This window comes from Pogonomyrmex barbatus, unplaced genomic scaffold (assembly GCF_055798465.1).
Source record: "Pogonomyrmex barbatus isolate J1 unplaced genomic scaffold, ASM5579846v1 scaffold4, whole genome shotgun sequence".
Taxonomy (NCBI): Eukaryota; Metazoa; Arthropoda; class Insecta; order Hymenoptera; family Formicidae; genus Pogonomyrmex; species Pogonomyrmex barbatus.
This window is the reverse complement of record NW_028297138.1, coordinates 10902993-10925649: the sequence shown is the minus strand read 5'-3', so window position 1 is coordinate 10925649 and position 22657 is coordinate 10902993. Positions and strand designations below refer to the sequence as shown.

The following is a 22657-nucleotide window of genomic DNA, read 5'->3' as shown; positions in this document are numbered from 1 at the left end:
CGGTGTCAATTCTGATGCGCTCGATCGAAAGTCGTACAACGCGATATCGACAGGTGTCTAAGTTTCTACGAAGCGGAAACTTTACAAAGTAACGTAACGTTCAAGAAACGCAAACACGAATATACGCGTCTCACGTATTGTGTATTTATATAATTAAGTTTATCGTAAAAATATGCCCGAAAGACGCGAATTTTTAATCGAGAATAAGTGTTTAAAGGAGCATTCGCCGGCTTGAATTCTACTTCCGTCGAATCTCCTCTTTGATTTCGCAAAATGATGGCTCCTCTCGTTCGGTCGCATCCTGTAGGGAACGACGTGGCTTCGTCGCAGCCGCGACAAATTTATTAACTCGCAGATCTACATTTATGACCGTTATTTATAGTCACTGTTACGTAGATATATACTTATAGACATTCTCAAATTCACATGGTACATTTTCCGGGTGCGACAGCGCGTCGTATTGGCGGAACACGCGGTATGAATTGCGAGTTCTTTATGACTACGACTTTCGTCGCCCCCATTCTCTTCGATGACGATGTATCCCCTCGGTCTCTTTTCCGCTCTGCCCTCGCAGCCTCGCGTCACACACGTATTGCCCCTCTTCGACATTTCCCTATTTGGTCTATTTATCGTCTCGTGTATGGATTTATTTTATAAGGTCCTCGTCTTTCCCGTACGTACTAATGGTTCATATGTATAAAGCAATGCAAACGGTAATATATAATATAACGCGACACATGTAAATATGACTTTTAGCTCTTATTAATTGAGAAAAAAAATGTTTGCACAAAATGTGAAAAATTTATCTTTACTTGAAAGCAAATAAATGAATAAAATTAAAATGAATAAAACTTTTATCCGTATGATTAAATATTTCAACATAAAACGTATTTACCTTTTATCTGCTCGACAAACATTTAATATCTCGATCACATGCAAATATGTAATAATGATAAATATAGAGGATCTTCGAAAAAAAAAGATTATATAATAATTATTCTCTTTGTTACGTATACTCTTGATATAAAACTTACTTGAGATTTATTTTAAAGATGAATCTGAAAGGAAAATTCCACGTCGTTTGTTCAGACACAGTTCTAATTATAGAACGTGCTCGGATTAATTAGAACTTACTTCCTTCCTGGAGAAAGCACTTCCGCTGATGTCGTGCTAAAATAAAATCTCGCGCTTGAAACGGGTCCCCCTAACGAGAAGAATTCACGAGCTTTTAAATTTGGTCGAGTAACGTCAGCCGTTAAACTCCTTCCGAAAAATGCCGTTTCAACAGGCGGCGAAAGATATTCGGAGGACCGATTCGCCGTACGAATAAAATCGCATATATCTTTAGCGAAGGCCGGTGGCTAGAAAGAAAACGGGAAAAAAAAGGAGAGATTTTATCGCTCGGGAAAAGCGACTGTCGCTTCTTCGCGAGTCGACGGGAATATCGTTAGCCAGAAGAATGCCAGCGCGGTGGCCCTCGGCGACGCCGAGTCGTAAGTAATTTTAGGCCTTCCTGCCCGCGTTTAGACCTGCCCTCGTCTGGTCTCCTTTCCCAATCCTCCACATCCGGCGCGAATCCGGATACGTGGCGCGCGCACACGTACGAAAATCGGCTTGTGTGTCCTCCCCCCCCCCCCATCGAGCGACTCTCGGGAGAAAAATCCTTCGCGCGCTCCAGCTTTTATTTCACACGACTTCCACGAGTCGTCCTACGCGGGCGACGACGAGCTATTCTTAGTTACCGGAGGACGTGCCGGCACGGCGACAAAAGACAGATTCCAACAGCCGGCAATGAACTCCCTAAAAGGCGAGGAGGAGTCGTGAAAGAAAGGGCACATAACATGGCGTGCAACGAGGGGTCGCGCCACCTAGGTATTTACGAGGTGGGGAAAGAAAGAGGGTTGTGTCGTGTGTCGATTGTCGTCAAGCTACATATCTCTCCAAATTCCAGCTTTCCGGTTTTTTTCCTTTTTTTTTTTTTTAAGAATCTGACAATTTATTACTGTATAATGGAGATAGCAGTAAAAACAGTTGTCAGATCGAGAAACGAGTTATGTATATTTATAAGGTGATTTATAAGGGATAATTATCCTTTATTTTAATCAATCGGAAACAGCGATTAATGTCTTACTCTTGAATTTTTAGGATTATATAATTCTTTCGCTGTTTCTGGCAAATTATTATAAGGAAAAAGGACGATCTTAACAGAGGGAGGAAAAGCAGACAGCGCAGCAAAACTTGGAAATGCATCTCGCGATAAGGCGTATAATTTAAATATTGCAACGAAAGTCGAGTTTTTCGCTTACATTATTTATGAACTAAAGCAAGCTGAACTAAGAAGTTCCCGTTATAAGAATATACGAAAAAAAATTGAATTTCCGTGTAATATAAAATTTATATTTTTGTAAACCGTTTTCTTGTATTTAAGACGAAGATCACGCATCGCGAGTTCACGTGCTATTGATATTCGTGTTAATTACATAATAAGAATGTGTACTATGTGAAGTACTATCTCTGGAGTAGTAGATCCAATTATATAACGAAATGAAGTAAACTAAATCTAAATCTGCAGTTTTAGCGGTAAGAGAAATGGTTCGCGTTCAAACCAATGATGCAAAAGTGCTCTTAAACAGACCTGCAATTTAAAGTTTTCAAATACTCGTTAAGTATACTTGAACCTTTTCTAATTAAAATAGTTATAGTCGAGCATCGCTTTATTCTTCCATTATTATCTGGCGATAATAGATTTATTCACGTAAATGAGTGAAATAAATCTATCGTTTAAAGAATAAAAATCGGATTACAATTTTATATTTGTCTGGAAATGAAGCGTTCGAAGATTTTAATTAATCGAATGAAACTTGATAAGCCATATATAAAACTCTCACATTGATCCGACATCCGCGCTGACGACTTCATCGAGCAAAAATTCAATCCCTCGAACCATCCAATGGCGTGTCACACGACATAAGTAACATCCATTTGCTGATTAAACCCCACGTACGCGAATAAATCTACGCCGAACTTAGCCTCGTACCCGCTGTCGTTTCCAAATGGGGGGAGCGCGATCCTCATTAACGAAAATGACTCATGACCATTATTGCGTGGAGCTATATAATTATTTACGTTATACGCAACGCGTCCGGGCTTCCTTCTTCGACGAAGTCTATCGACGAGGTTTTACCTCGATAGATCGCTCGAGAGAGAGAGAGAGAGAGAGAGAGAGAGAGAGAGAGAGAGAGAGAGAGAAGTCCCGCAAACGCTTCCGCTCTTCGAGATCGTCCTTTGATAAACGACCAACCTCCACCGGACGAGGTTCGGTCCCCTGGCTCTCCCGTACGGAGGAAGATCATACGGGACGACTGCATGGATGAGAGCCGCTGATCCGCTCGACCGCTTCTCGCGTGATAAACGATCCAGCTGCATCAGCGATACCGCCGTGATCTCAGACGGAGAAACGGAGCGGATTACGATCGCTAATCGGTTTTGATGTACGATAAATCGTGCCTCCGCCCTACTTACTTTGCAGATTTTATCTCCATCCGGATTTTTCCGCAAAAGCGAGATCGATACCGGCTGTGTAATAAGCGCGTGAACCAAATCGAGTAATATTAACGTTCAACGCGGATTGGAATATCGTTCGCGGTGTACGTAGAAGCGAAAGGCAGCCATATCTGTATCGTCAGTGCGCAGCGATAAGCGATTTGACTGTGATGATTCTCCTTGCCCTAATTTAATCGTTTTTAAACATTAAATAATGTAGTAAGTCTGATTATGGATGGATTAAGTTATAATTAATATCCTATGCGATCAAGTTTTTTGATTAATTTAAAACCGATCGACAAAAATTCTCTATTTTCGTATAATATTTTAACACGTTTCAGTAATTAAGTTAAAATAAACAATTTTTTGTTGGAATACAATTCACTTAAAATGAAGTATAAAAAAATTCCTAATTAATTAATTTAATTTGAATAGTACGATTTAAATTCTATATAAAAGATATATAAAAATATGACTCGACTCGACTTGGTGTCTAAATTTCTAAAGCAATCTTTAATTTAATTTTATTTATTTCAAGATTTAATTATTTTAAATCTTCAAATCTTCTTGTAAATGTAAGATGATGACTGAAACATATAACTTTGAAGATGATGTGAGAACCACTGATAGGAGGCACCGAGCCGTTTGTACAACACTCCCGCGGCAATATTAAATGGCGGAGGCACAGTCAATGACTCCTCCTAGGAAGTCGAGATGCGCAAAAACTTGGAGGAATCGAAGGCAAACGGTGAACCCGCTGTTCGGCGTCGTTAAGTTCGACTCGCTGTTCGATCATAAACCGTATGTTAAATCGAATGGTGAATGAAAAAAGCTCGGCTCTAATTAGTCGACAAAATGTAAATTATTCGACGTACCGCATATGGAATTGTTCACAATTTCGTCCCTATCCTCCCATGCTACTCAAGCACGCGTAATTATATAATATACAATATATCCCTCTCTGATAAATTACACGGTGTTAAAGTGACAGTTTAACGGGGCCGAAATGATTTGTATACGTCAGGAGATATCGTAATTATCAACGAGGGTGAAGGTGTATCTACATTCAAACAGGATCCTTTGTTGTTGTGTCCCGCTGGAAACGAGGCTTCCGGCTCTGCAATCTTCCTTCGAACTACACGATTTGGCCGGCGCACCGGTAGTATTACATCCTGCGGCAAATTGAGCGCGTCGTCGCGAGATACGGGGAAAGATGAGACAAAATGGGAGGGAAAGGGGGGGGGGGAGTACTTAACGTTGAAAAGGGAGCAAGAGGCTGTCCAATCACGAAAGGCTTGCGCATTTTACGCAACGTTAATAACACCTAATTTTTAATTACACATCTCGCTTTGTCGAAGCGGAGATTATTGAATTCGCCATTCCAAACGTAGAAAAAGAAATTTGCTATTTTTGATTCTGTCGTTCCACGAATTCCACGAATTATAGCGAAACCTAAATATTTTATTTGATATCTCCTTTAACCCTCATATATCTTTTTTCAATTCAACGTACTCTCGTGAAGTATGTTCCATTTATAGATTAAGATGTGGGTTACCCTGTATGTATGAATATATTGGAAGCACATTTCTGTGCCGTATCTCGGCAAAAGGGACTAGCGGGAAAAAGAGAAGCGATCGTTTTGGCGACATCAAGAGACGAGATATACCGACGGCAAAGACGCAGAGCATGAATATTTAAGCTGATTATTTTGCAGTTATTCATCGGTTAAGTTCCAAACGAGCCCGGTGGCAACTTAGTTACGGAGCCGCAGTTAAGAACTTTACCGGCGCGCGGCATCGCGCGTTCTACGTCGCTTTCCGCTCTCCGTCTCCATTTTGCACCTTCCGTCGTCCGCGCTACGATTTAATTTATTGCGAGCGATCTAATTTCACGGCGACATTATAGCCCGACCGCATTAGTTGCGGAGCGATCGTTAGCCGATCGTGGAATTCCCATCTTCATGGAAGAAATAACAGGCAGCGTTTACTTTGCGCGTTACAGTTCTCGCCTAATAAACTTTACTTGCAAACGTAAACAAATATAAGTAAAAACGATAATATTCTCGTTCCAAAAGCTGAACTCAATAGCGAATTTTAACAAAGTTTAAATTTAAATTGTTTATTCGTATATCTATCCTCTATGAATGCGAAAGAGTTAAAATGTAGATTGTGCATTAATGTATAATATAAATAAAGCAAGTTGCATAAAGCAAGTTGAATGGTTAGTGTGCAAAACACGTAGGTGATTTCGGAGGATCTTTCCGACGGTAGCTTTGAATTTTCCAGGACTTCGTGTCGACGGCTCAAAGTGAATTCTAGAGTACGATAATCGAAAAAGTTGACGACCACTGTATCAGACGTTACCGTTGGATGGAAGATCGAGAGACGAAACGCATTTGAGACACAAGTTGAAACGGCAGGAACCGAAGTTTCGACTCGAGTCTACAGAGTCTCTTTCCCCTTTGAGCTGTAGAATTACCCGGCGACTACATCGAGAAGATGTGTAAACGCAAATTTTCAAGCGGCTACAGTAGACTAAACTCGGCTTGATATCAATGGCACTATCTACTTTGAGTATCGCGCTATAATTTTATCTACGCATTCGAGTTTATTCGTGCAGTATGCTGCTGCTTTTCTACATTATTATGAGTGTATATTTATTGGGGCAAAAAGAGCGAGAGAAAAAGGAGAAAGGATCGCACATAGAGAGACAATATATAATTTTCAGCAATATAATTTTTGGCGGTTGATGCTGAAAATCTAAATCCCGTTTTCAAAAAGACCTCGACGATTTATTTTTCAATTTTAATTTAAGTTTTCTCTATAAAAATTCGGCCGGATTACCGTTGCATCCGGCGAATGTGATGAAAATTTGCGCACCGCCGCCCATCCATACATCGCGAGTATCGCGTCGGCCTTACGTTCACCTCGATGCAGCAAATGCATAACGACCTGTGTCCGCCCCCCTCCCCTCCCCCCCGCCATCACCTTGCCACTCCATTTTCACACGTAATATTGTTATTACGTCGCTACGCGCGACGATGGCATAGCCGGGGTGTAATTTCTCCCCTTCGATCTTCGCTGTATTCCGACGCATTTCAAGATGCGTTACACCCGTGGAATCCGAATGTATTCAAAACGCGATGTATCTCTGCGAACCCCCGCGATTATTTGGATTGGATTTTAATTTCTGATATCGAAAACAGTAGTAACAATAACTAATCGATGGAATCGACCATCAATTTCTTTTCGTTTTCAAGGCAAAAGGTTTTTCTTCGATTCTTCAGTAACTTTCTAACAATAGCTTGGAAGAATCCGCTCTACTTTGCATAGACTTTTGTGGAAAGATTTAAAGTACCACTTTTGAGATTACTCCCAGACGACGATCTTATTCAATTTACGTATTATCGCAAGTCTATAATAAGATCAAATAGAAACGACAAACATTTTCTTTTCCATCAAGATTTTCAGATCTGAATTTATGTATGGCTAAAACAAAATTCTTGTTGTAATTCGTAAATATCACGCGCGCTGATAATGGCAAACTGCATTCGGTACGTTGTTAGCGCATGAGAAAAATTGAATATTCTAAAAAAAAACTAGAATACACCGTGAAAATAAGTTTAAAAATATTTTCTCGCAAATTGATGACGTGGGAGATTATTTTCGAGTTTTTACAAAATGAAAAAATCCCGTGTTCAGGATAATATTTGTGTAAAACTGCGTAAAGAAAAGAGTATTGTATAAAATTGCACAATCGTGTAATTATGAACGCGTCAATTCGGGGATTTTAATTAGCAAAAAAAAAACTTTGCTCCTCGACGAATGAAGTCTTCAACTTTGGTCGCTGCTTCATTCAGAATAACCTGAGATATTTGAAACGAGCGCGGAGTACCGGCAGGGTATATTCGCGTCGGTTTTCGATCGGTCTTTATTTTCTGTTCGTAACTTTTAAGCCATCCCTCTTCGCTTTCCATCCTGACTTTTTATCCAAAAGTAGCAGCGCGCTGCCTGTAATAACCACGCAGAGAGAATAGACTAGGGAAGAATAATTCTCCTGGCTTCGGAGAAGAAAGAGAGAGAGAGAGAGAGAGAGAGAGAGAGAGAGAGAGAGAGAGAAAAGTCGCGATATATATTCATCCAGCGGTGTCGCTCCGCTGGCTGACTACGGTCCACTGTTTGTCACCCGGTGTCTTCTCTCGCTTTCGCATTGTACTCTTTCTTCCATGTCTCCTCTCGCCTGGGTCTTTCGCTTCCTATCTCCGTCCTTCCCCTTTCTCTCGCTTCCAAATTTTGCCATGTCTCTCGCAGCCCCGTCCACCGCATTGTCAACATCGGAATACGCTTCTCCACCTTGTTCGCCGCTTCCCCACCCCCTCACCGTGTCCGTCTACATTTCTCTTTAACAGCGTATATCCCTTTTCCTCCCCGTTCCACCCTTCCGCGCGCGTCCGCCCTTCCGCGTCCTGCTACTGTGATCTTGCTCCGCAGTCCCTTTATCTCTTCACGTCGCCCGTTTACGTTTCTAAGCACATGGCCACAGGCCGCTTCTCCCCAATTCTCATGTATTTTTGGATGTAGCGCCGCATCGTGAAACGGTTCAACGACCCCCTTAGTCTCCCCAGACCGGAACGTGCTTACGTATGCGACCGCCCATCGACGAGAAATATGGAAAAATTGTGATTGATCGTCGTCGTACATCCTACGAGTACTCGACGACGCTACGACTGTTCTCCTAACGAGTCCTCGATATGCTTTCGGTTCTTTCTGCTTTACGACCCGAGAAACGGTCCCGCGACCAAATGGCGCGGAGTACATATACGGAGTATATGCACATCGATAGTTTCACGATCGGAAGTGCTCGTGTTCCAATTGTTTTTACGATTTCCCCGTGCATAATATATAAAATCTCTTTTTCGAATGCCGCACATACGGGATATTCCGCAAATAATTATATTATCGTAATGGATTTTAAAGATTAAGTAAAATCGGAAATTTTAACACGAAAATGTCAAAGATCATAATAATTTTTGGTTTAAAAATGATTAAATCTGATATTAAAGCAAATATTAAATGCAAGCAAGATTTTCTCTATTCATTGTATTGAAATAATTGTATTAAAATTGTCATAATTCTCAGCATTATATTTCTTCCAATATAAAATATTTTAAACTATATAGTTCTATTTTAAGATAATCTATAAGTATAAAGAAATCTGTCCTGACGAAAAATTTACTATCTCACGCAGTTCTATCCTGACAAAAAATTCATTACCTCATGGGTAATTTCAAGTAAATGTAATTTCTAAAAACTTCATTTCAAATAAATAATGTAATTAATCAATAAAAATGAACAAACAGACTATTAAATATTAATAATATTAATAATATTAATAATTTATATAAACAAAAAGTTATAAAAGTTATTAAAAAAATACAATTAATAATCATTAACGTTTCACTAAATAAATGAATTGGAATCAAATATTCTGTCTGCGAAATATTTTTTATTTGTCTTTAATTTATATCTATGAGCTTGTCTAAAAACTTGAATAAATTTCAGTCTCGTAATTAGTATTCTGTCGTATGAGATACAAAAATGTATCGATAAATGATGAAATCAGCGCTCGACATGCCATCAGCATCGATAATAAATTCTCTTTTATAATTTCTATATACGCATCGTTGTACATGTGATAAACCGATTGATAGTTACAAGTATTACAAACGTGTCTTATATTAACTCATCCATTTGAAGGCAATGGATCTGCATTACGTTATATTTATCTGTAACATTCGTGCTCTTAGCTCGATACGCAATATCTGCATGGATCTCTGATCCATTACTTTGAATTAAAATAAAAGAAACCACTCACCGACACGATTGCGCAGCAGCGGAGTTGTAGACTACGTTGCAAACTGTAACACAAGAATAACGTATAAATTATATAACAGCGATCTTGAGATAACTAATTTGAGAAAATAATTATCACATACATCAAATTTGTTCCACGGTTTTTAATGACTATTTTTTTAAAAATAATTACAATTGTTGAAAATCTCATTTTCTTTAGCATAAATTTCTATAAGAAGTTTCAAAAATATTTTTCTTTAATTCTTATTTAAATTACTCGAGCGAAAGATCCAAACAAACGAGTGATATTGCGAGTGATAAATAATACATGTGATAAATAATACAATAAATTACTCACTCAATGGTTGCTCCACCGATGCCTGATGCCTCCCAGGCCTCCTCCTCCTCCTCCCAGATTCTTTTATTTTCACTCACTCACTGAAACATTGTAAATTATCACGCACTAATTACACAATAGAATCAAGACAACACTGCCGATGTTAATCGCACGTTAAAAGTATTTTACAAAAAATTCGAATACAAAGAGTGAAGTCGCACGAAACTGTTACATACGTTTACTGGTACGTACGATATATGTCTCGGAAATTAACGCGAGCGTACGAATCTCGAGGCGGAGGCAATACAAAAATCGCGTGGGCAACTTCGCACGCCACCCGCGGCGACGTTGCACCTGTTGCTATAAAAAATAATATATCCTCGCGATTTTTAAGGCAATTATTATTCCGCGTTACGAGCTAAGTGAATAAACGTCCGGATTAAAACTGAAGACGGATATCCGCTGATCTGTGGTCGCGCGATTCTCACGATTCAAAGTGCATCTTAAATCGTCAATGCGAAAACATCGAATTTGCGAATAAATTACAGTATAAGGAAAATCGAGATGTTTCATGATTTCAAATCGATTCATGTTTCAAGTTTACATGGAAAAAACTGTTCTAAATCTAAAAATCTAAAAGCTGTTCTAAATCTAAAAATTTGATTAGATATAGATCTGAAGATAATTTTGTTGAACTTTCAAAATTATTATATACGGCGTAATTAAATTGACTCCTGAAAGATCAAATATCCTTGCCATTAATATTATTACCATTTAAACGTTCTAAGTAATAATAATTTCGATGATCCAAAATTATATATCCTATTATATATATATAAAATTATATATTTTCAGATTTATATCTAACTAAAGTTTTAGATTTGCCAAAATTATTCTCTCCATGTGTTAATGGTGTACATATAAGGATTGTTGTTGAGTTCATTTTCGTTATTGATGTTCACGGAGAAAGACCGTATTTTTCTTGGAAAATACTTGTCGTTACGGAAGATAAACTCCACGTGTGCATCGTTGCCTTCCGCGTACACAAACGTAAACAAACTCCTGAAAAGTAAACAAATTATTATAACCTTTTTCATACATAAAATATCTAACGTATTACCGGAAACTCGCATGTGCTAATTAATCGCGTGGATCGATCAGATAGATAGTTACTAGATGAAATTAAATACTTAATCGCGTTTCAGATATAATGTTACCAATCCGCAGAATAATTCGCGTCGCCATTCGCTTGAATCTCATTTAAATCTAATGTAAAGCACGTGAGAATGGTGAGAATCGCGCACGATGAATTCGTCGCGCTTGAAATATTCAGTTTAATATGAAATAAATGCGAGAGATATCTAAAATGATAAAAATTATTCGGTAAAAGAACATTAGGAGTCTCTTCGCGTCTCGTCGCGATAAAGTCTTAAAAAATAATAACGCTAGTCGCCGTAAACGTAAATAAACCTTGAGACGCTCGATACATCGTTGTATCGATGTACCGCTGAGAGCGCTATGTAACGATCCTTTCGAATATTTAACGCATTACCATAAAAATCACAAGTGCTAGTATGCTACTTAATCAAGATAGATAATCAAGATTTACGAGAAAACGCGACGATTCGCGAACTAATTGCCGTCATTTGCCCGTCCTTTCCCGCGCACATCGTCTGAACTGTCCGAACTTAACATATATCCAATAGCATGAAGTATGCAACATGAAGTGAGCGACGAATGGCGAGGCCGCGCAATGAATTTGTTGCCGTCTCGATTTATTTCGCTTCACGCGCTACGAAATAAATCGTGACGATTATATTACAGCAAAAAATGATTTTGAACCAGACAGGATAATTGAGATTTAATAGGCAAAAATCGCTTTTTTGCGATATTTAAAAGTTTTTTATAAAGAAGGTTGACGAAATATCGAAATTGATCGAAATTGAAGATAATGAATGTATTCTTCATCCCTTATCAATTGCATTTTTTCTTATTTCGATATATTATCTTTTTAATTATATTATGAAGAATATAAAATATTGATAAGATAGTAGACTTTTGCTATCTTAACAAAACTCTGTATTAAAATTCTGCATAACATGACAAAAAGAGAGAGATCAAAATAAAAAAAAAATGCATTTTATAAGAGATAAGCAATACATTCATAATTTCTGATCAGGATTTCAAAATATTGTTAATTTTCTTTATACAAAAATCTTCAAATAATATAACAAAGAAACCATCTCTTTTGTATATTAAACTTAAGCATTTTGGAAACCTGACGTGCTAAATGACGTGGAAAAATTTGGCATTATTTTCAGCAGTCACAAAAATTTATAGGAAACATTTTGTCTGATTTGATGAAAATAATTAAAAAATATATTTTTCTGTAATCTAGTGGTATCTGCATGCGAAGGTTATTTAAATAATAAATTATTTAAATATAAGGTAACGTTTGACATTTCACGATACTTGTCTCTGTTCGAGAGTTAATATAACGATAATATGAAACAGCGGCACGTGTCTCCACTTATCGACTTGAGTTTCAATGCTCAAACAAGATGGCTGTGACTTATGCGTTTACTCAAGCGTATACACATCATTCCTCCGATTACAATTGTTTCGGACTAATTGCCGATTACCAGCATTCGAAATTGATTAATTGAATCGACGATTCTATCACGACTGTTTATTTCGAAGCAGACGTTTTATTCTTCGAAACTAAAATCGCGAGTGCGGGATAGGCGGAGGGGGGGGGGAGGGGCGGGGGCGGTAGGGAGAATCTCACTGCGATATTTACGGGCGATTATTACCACTTTGACGATATTCGCGCGTACGAACGTGGCGTGTACCTCATATCCGCGCTTTGCATTTTTCGCTTAATTAAACGTAATTTGCCGTATCATTGTCGGTTCGCGAGCGCCGAAATAATTCACGAATCGCCGAATCGTGCAACTCAAGCCGCTGAAAGCCTTGATAATCGGCAATTGTTCGTTTATTAATAATACAGGAGATTTATGCGTTTTGTGTTTATCGCGGATGCATAATGCTGCATTTCAATTGTATTCATTTTCGGATTGATCCGTCTCAGGTAATAAAGTGAGCACCGCGCGCGATTTCCCGATTAACTTCGGGAGCGTCCTGCAAAGAGCCGTGCGATTGTCGCATTCTAATGATTAATGCACGATCGTAATTAACCGTATTTTCGCGAGCGCGACAATGGAATTTGAGAGGAGGAGGAGAAGAAGAAAGAGGAGAAGGAGGTCCGGGCGAATATTGGCAAAGCAACCATGGAATAAGTAATTTATTATGTACATATATTATTTATCATTTGCAATCGTTCGTTGCCGATTATTTAAATTTACTCGTATAATTTAGATAGGAATTGAAGAAAAGAAGTCTCATAAAAGCTTATAATAAAGAAAAGTGAAATCCTTTTGTCAAGACTGTAATAATATTAACCAATAACTTTTATTTGTCAAATAATAAAAGAAACAATAATAAAAGAAACTAAATATGAGCAAAAAGAAGGAAAGTTTTTTAAAAATAAATTTTATTTGCACAAAACGATAAAATCGAATGTGACTATTTTAATAAATAGCTGAATTGAAAAAACAAAAAAGGAATTCAATCGATGCAATAATTATTTGCTTAATTGTTAATTATTTCGATCGCTACAATATGTATCTTTGTGTATTACAGACGATGTAATTTGCGACGTAGTCTACAACTTCGCTGCTGTGCATCACATTAGTGAGTGACAAATTAACTCATTTTCAACATTTCAACATTTTAAATTGGGGTAATGAATCTGTGTAAATAGTATCGAATATATACATACAAGATGTATGTAAATGTCTACATATATTAAATAAGGGACACACATAATAGTTAAGTGGAATATCTTGTAGATTCTGTCTCAAAATAGATGGGATACAAGAAATTACGATCTGTATTTAATTCGAGTGTTCCCAATTATTCGCGTCGATTTATACGTATGAAAATTACTCGCGTATAAACGGATCTTAAAACTCGTTATATCAATTAATTATTGATACTTGGATGTCTTGTTATATGATAGAGTACTAATTGCAAAATATACTAGTCGCCTGAAATTTATAGAGTAGATAATAACAAGAAAAATATCACTAGAGTTAGAAACTAGAGTAAGCTGGATAGAAATTAGATTAAAAAAATTAATTCCCGATCTAGTAAAGATATCATTTCTGATTAAGCATTTTACAGTATCGGCAATATAATGACACAGTTTTGTTAAAAAATACAGATCTGAAAAATAATATTGTTGATTAAAATATATTAAAATATATTTATGCCATTAAAATAATTATGGAGGATGTTTAAATTGATTGCTAGAATATAAAAAAATTGGCAATATTATCATCATGCTTAAACATCCTATATAGTAATTTTGATGGCCCAACAAAATTATTTTTCTATATAGATCTATATCTGATGAAATTTCTTATTCACTTACATTCGATGCTAACTAACAAACTAATTATGTATTATCCAATCTGTGGAAAAATCTCAATTTGAGAAGTTATTAGAATTATTAGAATTTCTCTCTATTTCTCTGTATGTATGTAAATAATGGCGAAATCACAGTAGGTAATAGTTTCAAGCAAAATTAACTGCAACCGCACGCATCACGTTTGATTCAAGATTGATGACTGCGATGCGCATCAAATCCATGCAAACGCGCTACAATACAAATTATATAATTCTCGCATTAAATTGCAAGCCATTTATTAGTACTTAACACACTTCGATCGTTACGCAACTATAATTTCGCAAATAGACATAGCTACATCGTATTTTACTTTCCATTTTCTTCTCATTGGATTAAACTATCGGCATGTAAATTGATGCAAGCGTCGAGTAACAAACGTGTTCCTGACGCTTCGTTTCTGCAACTCTCGCGCGAGATTATCGTCGATTGAGGTATCGAACGCATCGACGGGCGGTCGATCTCCTCGTAGATACGAGAACGGCATCGTCGGCCCTTTGATCGCCGCGGAAATGGGGAAGGGGACAAGAAAGTGGGTAGGCAGTGGAGCAGGTTGTAAAGCGTTGAACGGTTCAGAGGCAAAGCGCGGAAAATTAAAACGGACCACAGAGAGGAACGAGTTAGGTCGTTTTCCACCTCTTTTCCGCCTTCGGCTTTTCCACGAACGCCTTTTATCTCCCTCCCAACCCCCGAGACCGCGGCACGCTCGCGTGTAACGCGCATTATTCTATGAAATTAATAGGGATCAAACCCCATCTACCTGCAATAAGGAGCGACGTTTGAGCGATGTTATATAAAAATGATCGCGACGAACAAAATGAATGGGAAACAAACTATTTTTCTCATTTCCTTTCTTTCATCCTGACATATATATATATATATATATATATATATATATATATATATATATATATACTTTAAGTATCTTGCTAATTATCGATATATCTTTTATATTTATGATCGTCCGCAAAAAGAAGAAACGTAAGTAAAGTTTTATCAATAGCGTCCAATTTGTAAAACCAATTTGATTCGATTTTAATTGAAATCTTATTACCGTGGATCATTAAATGATATCTCTAAGTAAACCTTTTAAACCCATCACACCTCGTCGTGGCAATGAAGGGTTAACGGTGACCTAGTAACGTAATCACACGCGCGAACGAAAAGATTAGATTCCGGGGCGGCGTTATTCTCCAACTGTAAGCCGAACGTAATACAAGGTCGAGTGGCGCGCGGGGACAAATTGACCTCCATAGTTTAATGGTACGGCCAGCTTCGAGTAGTTGCGAGTGTGGTAGATAATGGAAGCGACGGTATAGTCCAATGATAATATTCCGAACGCCGCGCCGTGTACCTCCGAAGAAGGAAGAGTGGAAAATGGGTCGCGCCCCCGCGGAAACAGCCCCCGCCGACGGGCTTTTGTCGACGTGGAGAAACGGGACGTAAATGGATCGTATAATCGGTACCGCTGTTAATTCGCGAGTTAAAAAACGCCGCGGAAAACTTCCCGACAAGATCGATCGCGTTGCGATAACGTCAAAACTAATAGAGTGATCGAGTAGAGCGGCAAATTTTTATGCGCTTTTATCGATTTTAACTCGATCTAACTCGGTCGTCATCTAGCTCTCCATTGCTGTTATATAGTTGTCCCTACACCCCCGCAGATCATATCTCTTTACAATCTGATGAAAAAGGAAAAAAATAATGTATCTAGTATACATCACGAGGTACATGCGCGTGCGGAACAGCGCGTAAATGTAATCTATTCTGCAATTATTACATTATTAGCGTGAGGAATTAGAGCACGTATTCGCCGCAGAATTCGCGTATGCGTGAAATAACGATTCTGTAAACATAAACACTTATACATTAACTTTTAATTATGTAAAATATTTAAACAGGTAATTCAAAATGTATGTATGTCTCGTATAATCGATTACATAGAGATATCTTTCGCGAGCGTGCGTGCGTAAAATCCGAGAGGCGGCGAGATCGTCGCTTTTGAGCGTAATAATTCAACAAATTGATATTTCTTTGAAAGCGCGCTGCCAGCACGGTAAAAGAAATGAAAAAAAAAAAAAAAAAAAAAGATCTAGTTGGGGTCGGGAATAAAGAAAGAAAGAAAAAAAAAAGAAGAGAGCAATGGAATCAAGGGAGTACGGAAAAGCTTAAAACGTCCTCTGCGCGCCCCACCTGCATAGCTACACTTAGAGAATCTTGAGAATCATCCGCGCGTTGCAAAAGGAAAAAAATGTGTACTCCTTTTCTTTAAGAAATAATTTTTTTTTTTCTTACGGCGTTTTATCTCTTTCTCCGTCGTAATATTGACGTAAAAATAATAATCAAGCGAAAATAAAACTGGGCGTCTATGGATGACGTTCCTGTGTCTAAAAGCTATTCCGCAACTAATATCGATACTAGTTCGTCTTTCTCGAAGTTCTCGAATTACCGGCCAGATATCTTATCTATGGGAGGATAATAGAGTAAAGAGAGGATTGATGAGACAGGTAATTAAAGTCAGACTAAAACGAACAATACGTAAAGGCCATTATGAATCGCATCGGTGGAACTGGACCATACTCGTTCACTTTGTACACAAATGGAAAATTAAACAAGTCTGTGTAATATGATCGATTCCCGGAAATTGTATTTAGTATACTCGACGATGTTTCGTCCAGTTAAGTTCACGTCAAGCTTAATTAAGCCGCGGCCTAACTTGGTGTGCGTGCGATTTTATTATTCTCGATACGCGCATTGAATGAAACGCGTTAAATAGAGTTATGAGCATACGCCATTGAATATCCGGCTACTAATATTCCGGTCAAAGAGGCGGAAATTATTTCATGAATGTGCCATGTTGAACGTGTGATTGGGTCACTGCATACGGATCTGTATCGGGCAATACATCTCCCTCTCCTTCCTATGCTATTGTACGTTCAATCTATGTCGCCGAGATGGTTGTCGCTGTCATCGTGTTTCTATTTGGTCTCGATAATTCCGCACGCGTGAGTATAACGCAACTGTATAAATACCGCGCGTCTCCCTCGCGGCAAGCGCGATTAAATAAAAACATAAAAGGACCGACAGAGCTGGAACGAAATATCGCACGCGCCTTTCGGATTTATCGTCGGCCAGTACACGATTCAATTTACGCTCTCAGATATCTTGCAGAAACACGGGTTGGCGCGATGCCACTGTGGCAATATGTCCATTCTGTTTTTGACTTTTTCTCTCTCTCTCTTTCTCTCTCTCTCTCTCTCTCTCTCTCTGTCTCTGTCTCTCTCTTCACTTCCTACCCTCTTTCAGTCCGAAGCTTTTGCTAGGCAAATATGTCGCGATGCTATCTCGACGCGCGCGACCGGCAAAAATCCGCGCGCCACTCTCTGACCACCACACTCGCCGTTTGTTCCGTCCTCCTTTCAAATAAAGTGACGCCGAGGTGTAACCCGGAATTTGTCGGACTCCTAAGCGGAAAATTTACTTCCATCGCTTCAAACGTTCTTCTCTAAAAAAGTTTCCCATCTTGCTTGCCACTTAGTTACTCGCAGAATACTTTTTACACAAAGATTTTCCACAAAAGAGAGCGAGTCTTGGTGGAAAGGTAAAAAGGATGATAAATTAAAAGAACTTGTTGTCATAACAAAGATTTCGAGCGGTCGTAAGATATGGGTGAGAAAACTTTTGCAAAGCTATCTACGATACGTTATCGGGGTCTAATTTTCGTTATGACATATCGGATGATAGATCTTTTCATTTTCAATTACGTACGTGGACGCGAACGCATTTTCGAGCAAGCGTAGCCTTCGCAGCAGTTATAAATAGATCATCAGGAACACATACATCCGAGGAAGCTGTAAGAGATGCCAATGTCTTTCCAATACTAGATAAATCGCATAAAAAGCTGCTTTAAAGTCAGCTTCAAATGGTCGACGTGGGAATGTATATTTCGATCTTTATTCTTTTGTGTTTCTGAACTGGGCAACGCGACGCGAATGAAGATATAACATTACGATGGCATTATACATCGAGATATATATTGTATTAATTTTGCGAAACGTCTGTTTGTAAAAATTTCTAAATGAATAAATAGTATTAACTACAAAATTGCATCGTTGGTACGTGTGTAATTTTGCAAACATTTTATTCTCAAAGGAAATAAAATAATTCATTCCATTAATGAAATAAAATTTACAAAACAATATAAATACTAACTAAAAATATATGATAATAAAAATTCTATATGTATATAGAATATATAGAATATTAAGTTTTGATTATTATATATATAGTGATTAATTCAAGTGTGATATTTATATTTCGATTCAGCATAGTTACACGTACTAATTTTAACGGGAATCAATTTCCTGGAAACAATAGAGCTTATTACGTTTTGAAAGAAAACTCAGGCGCACACAGAAAGGAATTCTGATCAAAGTTTCTCAGAAAATCTAAAGTCTTTCTTTCTCATAACTTTCTTTCTTTTTTTTTTATTTTTTTTTTTTAATATCACGAGTGCCGTGACACGAAATTGTATTTTTAAAAATTAATGACAGCAAGTAGCCCGAAGTAAGATCAAATAAAATAGATGGCTAAATAAACAAGTGCTTGTGCTGCATTTACATACTCCATGCTAAAATACACAAGAAATACGCTGAACTGTTTGGAAGTCTCGATATTTTCATAGAGTGGAATATACATTTCTTGACTGATATTAATTACTTTGAATATCACGAGATACATTTTCGTTTTAATTAAGTACAAGTTTAGTGTAGAGAGAAATGTTGACATTTCTAAAAGACAGTAATTTTAAAAAAGATGCTGTGCGCGCGTTACGTCTACATTCTATCGTCGTGTTAATGCGAGTTTTCTCGTTGTGACTTTGGAAAGGGTGGTTCCCGGAGCAGACATTACGCGGAATTAAAAAAGGAAGTCATTTCGATTAAGCTAACAGTGACTGCGGAGGCGTTACGTCCCCGACGGCATTACTTCCGGATAATTACATGGAATTTCACACGGTTCATTGGTTTGCTACTTCGAGCAGTCGTGGTTTGATTATTTTTTAAGGTGGATAACGCTTTCTTCGGATTCTTCTGGTATTTCGAAAGACTTTTTTTTCACGCTGACGTGCGTATACATTTCGTTTTTTGACCTCGTACTTCGTTCCTCCCTTCTGTTTTCTTTATTAAATAAATAATAGAACAAAATTATAAATTAATATCAAGTTAATGGAATAATTAGGTATATGATGTTGATTATTACGAGTTATTACATGATAAAGCAATATTGATATTACTTGATGTTCAATTAATATAATATCGTTTAATTGAAAACGGCCGGCGAGTCCGAGCTATGCCCGAGCAGTTTCTTCTTCAGTAAATCAAAAGTAAAAGTTTGCCCCCATCCTCCCTTGCCCCTATTAGCAAAGAATGAAGAACTTTCCTCTTATTACGAACCAACCAGTTTAAGCTAGTCCCACGTTACGCGAACGAGAAGGGGAGTTCGCCTAGTGCGTATTCCGAACCGGATTCGTTCGGTCGTTCGCCTGTCTGTCCGGTCCTGCACCTGCTCCGAGTATGGTCGCTACATGAAAAAGTGCATCCGAACGAACGAACGAACGAACGAACGAACGAACGAACGAACGAACGAACGAACGAACGAACGAACGAACGAACGAACGTACGTACGTACGTACGTACGTGCGAGCAAACAAAGAGAGTTCGGTCAGAGCAGTCAAGTGCACCGTATAGTTTACGCCGAGATCTCCGAGGCATTTTTCATGTAGCCATTTGTATTTCTCACGAATTTCCCTTCACGAATTTATCCCTTGCATCCATTCGCATCGTTACGTCGTTCGCGCGCGGGAGGGCGCTGTCATGTCATCGTAAACGGAATAGTAACGAAAAAATCGCGAGCGAGATAAATTCGATCGAGAGAGCCGGCTCCACGATTGGCCGTCCAACGCGATATTCGCGTTGTCGTTATAAAAGTTTCCGAGTTTCGCGAGTCTCGCTACAGCCCGGCCCAGCCTCGGTACAGCAACCGCGTGTCTGAGATAGGTAGTTGGAAGATTCAGCAGACCGAGTTCAGCATTACGGATTAATATTCTCTGGAGGAAGCACGTAACCTCGCGCCGTCGGGCTCTCGTTATTACCGTCTGTGGTGTCGAATGAGATGCCTCTCGCGCGAGGCTGCAGCCCCCATATTCCGAATTCTCTAGCGAAGTTCCCTGGTGAACGCGAGGCGCGCGCGTTCATCGCGCGTAGAATACGCGCTTTCCTTTCATAATTCTTTCCCCGAGTTCTCCCGATCCGCGTCGTCGCGCGGTGACGTCAGAAGCGAGAATCGCACGTAATTTATTCTCGCAGTCGAGCAAATTAATTATTCGCGCGCCAACGCTCGCGTTTGACTCGCGAAATGTGCCGAAACGCGCCTTACGATTTAATAGGCAGTCATAAATTTTAATTAATCCCCACGTAGACCTTGTTTTTCCTTCAAAGGGGGGAAAAGACGGACAGGTACAAACAGACCGATCTTGATCGGCATTCTCTTTCCACTCGAATATCTCGTTGTTGATAGCACAATATCGTGAATCTGATAAAATCCTCATAAACCGTTCGCCAAAGCCGGATGTAATATCTTAGAGAATAATTGAAGCGTACGTACGTACGTACGTACGTACGATCGCAAGAAAATATCCGACGAGAGAGAGCATTAGGCGCAAACTGCACGTACAGACCTAAACATGCGCGTCGTTAGCATGATATACAAAATTAAAATTTCAATGGGAGGGCTTCGAAATTACGATGCGATATTTTCTCGAGGAGGCACGTAACAGCCGGCGCTGTCGTGTTCCGTTATCATTGTCGGCGGTGTCGAGTAGGACACGCCACCTCCTCCCTCTCGCTCTATACATTGCCTCGTGCTCCAAATTCTTTATTAAACGCCTAAGAGATTTACTCGAAACTATTCCCGAGATTTCATCAAACAGGCTTAATTAACATTCGTTCCTAACGCGAACAATCGTATCGATGTGGAATGAGATACAACTTTAAGAGTTTGAAAATTTGCACGTCACATTCCTCTTTTCAACTCCGCCGTGTGTATAGAACGTATCTTGTTATTTCTATAAATAATTATATTGTATTTCAAAAGCTACGCTACGCGGAAAAAAAAAACATGGCAAAGGATTATAGCCATATTTTTCTTTCTATACGAACGTGACACATATCGTGCATTAAATACATATAAATCTAACTACGACGCGATGCGAATGATTTTGGTTCGAACATTCGTTGTGAAAAAAAAATATATATATATAAATATCTCTCGAAACGCGCCATGTAGAGAATGTTTTGTGTACAAGAATTTAGTTTATTTCTATGCGCGATTGGATGGTAGCTTCGCGCGATGGCTTTACGAAACTTTACAGAATGCTTTGTTCAAAGAGCATATAAGCCGGCATCGCCATCTCTTCTGACTGCAGTTTGCAGCCGCCGTTTGCAGGCTCCGCGATCCCTGGCGTACGTGCATTTCCTGTGCAATAAATGAACGGACGCTCTGTAAATAGATGCGCTTCATCCCGTTTTTCTTTCGACGTATTCTTCGCGTGTTCTCAAAATGCACGATGTATTTATGACATTTCAACGCAGAGAGCGCGAGATTGGAATTCCATTCAAGTTAAATGCCCCGAATGTTAAACATTTAAATGTCGAGTTTAATATTGCAACATTCCGCATAATTACGCAACAATATACCAATGTACATCAATGAACGGCTGAAAATAGCACAGGTGCCTAATTTATAATTACAAACGCTTTATTTAAACAGAATTGTAAATTTGGTGAATGCGTATTCCGAAGCTATTCGTACATTAAAATGAATGGTTCGTTCAGATCTGAGCGTCCGCGGCGTTCTTTTAAAAGATAACGATACATCTTCGTCGGCGCCGCGCGCGAAAACGCGACGCGGGAAGCTGCAAACGACGCCTTATACACGTAATCTCGCGATATCGGGACGGCATTTCCGCGACGGTCGGTGGTATTATTACACTTTATATCGTACGATAACTCATAATCTCTTTTGCAGTAAAACTCCGAGAAAGTCGTGCGAATTCTTTTCCGATGCGCCGTGTAATTCGCCCGGTAATGTTCTCCCGCCTGCGGCCGGCGGACAGAAGTCACGTAGCTGCGCTTAGCCAGCATCCTTGTCGCGGTCGGCGCGACGCGGAGGCACGACGGTGCGGTGCGGTGCGGTGCGGTGCGGAGCGGCGCGGCGTGACGCGAAGGCAGAGGTCTCTGTACTCTCGCGGCCTTCGTTTGTACGCGTCGTTCGCGTACGTATGTATGTATATACGAGTATACGCACGCACTTGTCGTAGATTTTCATGAGGCCGCGTGT

General features: G+C 39.0%; 1 long non-coding RNA gene across 6 annotated transcripts in view; it reads right to left on the bottom strand.

The window, feature by feature from the left end:
* Positions 1 to 22657, bottom strand: part of LOC105433030 (uncharacterized) — a 183032-nt gene that overhangs the window by 44560 nt on the left and 115815 nt on the right. For 3 of the 6 annotated variants that reach the window (XR_016140217.1, XR_016140212.1, XR_016140216.1), the window contains exons 2-3: positions 9754 to 9833; positions 9418 to 9460 (exon numbers count right to left, since the gene is read on the bottom strand). This is a non-coding gene — a long non-coding RNA (uncharacterized LOC105433030). Of the gene's footprint in view, positions 1 to 9417; positions 9461 to 9753; positions 9834 to 10650; positions 11562 to 22624 lie in introns of those variants that run through there. The other 3 variants (XR_016140214.1, XR_016140213.1, XR_016140215.1) reach the window with 3 other exon arrangements.